We start from the raw sequence: 2,819 nt of genomic DNA, 5'->3' as shown, positions 1-2,819 counted from the left end.
TATGTGACTGTAAATACTCTTGGGAAAAAATGAACCCAGGAGTCAGAGAGGGAGAGAGAGACAGCTTTTCTTCCCCTGGACTTGGTTTGTTTCTCTCTGCCCGGAGCTCTGATGTTTCTGTATTCTTTTCTATAAATAAATCCTGTCTTACCACTGACCTGTGGTTGGTGGATTCATTCCTCGAATCACGGGGACCAAGGACCTACTGAAGATGAAATTCTGGCATTGCTGTTGATGTTACTTAATAGAAGCTTGAGGTGCCATGGGGTATGGGGAAGAAACAACAACATAAATAAAGACAGTTCCGCAGTGGTAAGGAAAGGCATTTGCATGGAGGGCAATGGACTGTCCAGACTTAGAAATACTTCGAAGGTTTGAGAAAGATTGTAAAGGTTCTCGTTTCCCTGCAGATTCTTTGTAGGAAACGTTTATAACGTAGATCACACATACAGGATTGTTCTTTCCCACACTCTTCTCTCCGTAGACAATGAGTTAGTTAATCACATTTTTGTACTCAATAAAGGAAGGACATTTTAATTAAACACATTCTACATTACTCTATTTGGTAGTACAGTTAAGGGGGTTTGGGATTGGTGTGTGGGCTGGGAAACATCAGTTCATTTCCCCAGACTGTTTTTCAAAGAACAGAAGGCATTGTAATCCTGTGGACCCTCCTAGATACTCCGTGGTTACCTTGTATTCACAGCTAAAAAGCACAGCTCCATAGAATGTTTCTAATCTGCATTCTCAAGCAAGACTAGGAGATAGATTTAATTAAAATTCAAGTAAACAATCAACCAGCGCCTACTAAATTTAAAACTTGGTGATAGGCAGCAAGAGCCACACAGAAATGAGTAAAACTAGTTGCTCATGGCAGGAAAGTACCTATCTTCGGAATGATTCCAAATTGTTTATAAAAAGCAAACCTGTGATAATAGACAGAACAAATTGAATACTAAAGTAGAGGTAAAAAGCAATTACACTGTGAAAAAACTGAGCAAGAAATAATATCTGCTTCATGGCATCAGATGGGAAAAGAAGGATGCTTCTGAGTGCAGTGGCATTTAATTTGGCAGGAAGGATGAGTCACCAAACTCAAAGATGGCTGGAAAGAGAAGGCCACTTTTCACTGGGATCTCTGCTCAAATGCCACCTTGTTGGAGGGCACCTTGCTTTCATTTTCCTGGTTAATACTTGGCAATTCTTCCTAAGGTGTTTTACACACACACACACACACACACGTCTTTTTGATAAAATTATAATCAATAGATATTAATTGGCTCTCACGAAACAGTATTGTTTGGAGAGTGAGGAGAGTTTGAGTTGCTGTGAGCTGTGACACCACAGCACTCTACCCAGGGTAACAGAGTGAGATTCTGTTTCAAAACAAAAAAAAAAAAAAAAAGAAAATGTAAACTGAGGGATTATTTCATCACATGGAAAGTAATTACAATTTTAGAGAACTAAGACCAAAGATTAAGAATAAAAGTAGTTTTATTAATATCCTTTTGCTATTTTTCCCTAAAATACCTATTTTACTAATTTGGCAAGATGTCTTCTATACTTTTTCAACTAACTGTGACAAAGCACCCATTTGATAAGACATTTTAATATTCTGAATTTGATGAGCTGACTCACCTAACTGGGAAAATGGTCTAAGGAAAAATGTAAGTAATTCAAATTAGAAAACAAAAAGAAGTAAGACATGAAGGAAATTAAATAAGCAGCAATGATATTTACCAAAAAATTGGGAATTTCTGAAAACACGGGAAATCGAGGTCCCCTATAATCCTACCACTGAATTTTTCCTCATGATATTAAATCATTTTTGAAAAAAGTGCTGTTTAAATATATCATACTTCAATCATTTCCTAACTTGAAAATGGTTTTGCTCTTATATAAAAAAGTTACAATCAACATTATTAATTTATAAACATTTTTTCAATATTTAAATTACATTGTAAGAATAAAATGAGTTAGGAAATGAGTAGAATAGTCAGGTCCTTGTATTCCAGAAGGAAGGGTAGTTTTCATTTAATCTTATTCTCAATTGCTTTGTAAAACCATTAAAGAAGTTGGGAGTGGTTGGGGATGTGGTGACACTATATAAGTGCCTATCCATATGAAATCACATATTCTCTGCATCTTCTTTTAGTCATTACACGGTGAGGGTTTTGCTTTTCACCTTTGTATCTCAGAGCCTCGCACCGTGGCCCATGGCTAGATTCTTAACATATGTATGCTGAGTTGGTAGTGCTCATTGATATATCTACAATAAATCTATGACAAAATGTGACATGGAAACATATTAGTGTCACTCAAATAATATTAGCAGTGCATATAATGAAATGTTTTAAGTATCATTTAATGGCATCGTTTTCATGATAAATGATACACCCATTCTGTTATTTGATCTTGAACACAGGTTACATATTTAAAGGAAGATTCAAATACTTGAGCTTAGATATTTTTTTGCCAAGATAGACAGGTAATGTGCCCATGTTGTAACAAGGTTTGAGGGAGACACGTCTCACACAGGCCATGTGAAAACCAGATCATCATGCTTAGGAACTGCAAAGGATCTAAGCTTGGGTGTTTCCAATTGGTACTATCACACTGACGTGTGCTGGGTGTGGTCTGTGAACACATCAAGCTGGAATGGCAACTATACAAAAGAAATCATAGTTTTTAAAGTGAGTAAACAATAACTGGATTCTATTATCCAGATACCCACCACCAGTGAAGCAACCGCGGAAGCTGTTCTGGTGGTGAACTGCGGGAAGATAGTTTTAAGGGTGTCCGGAAAAAACAGAACTGCA

General features: G+C 36.7%; 1 non-coding gene across 1 annotated transcript; it reads right to left on the bottom strand.

The window, feature by feature from the left end:
• Nucleotides 1-2,478: 2,478 nt before the first annotated feature.
• On the bottom strand, nt 2,479-2,582 carry LOC128593078 (small nucleolar RNA U13). The gene has a single exon (XR_008382252.1). It is a non-coding gene; the product is annotated as a small nucleolar RNA U13 (small nucleolar RNA).
• Between the last annotated feature and the right edge of the window lie 237 nt (nt 2,583-2,819).

The sequence above is a fragment of the Nycticebus coucang genome, chromosome 8, assembly GCF_027406575.1.
Source record: "Nycticebus coucang isolate mNycCou1 chromosome 8, mNycCou1.pri, whole genome shotgun sequence".
NCBI lineage: Eukaryota > Metazoa > Chordata > Mammalia > Primates > Lorisidae > Nycticebus > Nycticebus coucang.
The sequence above is the reverse complement of the archived record's forward strand: the minus strand, read 5'-3'. Positions and strand labels throughout refer to the sequence as shown.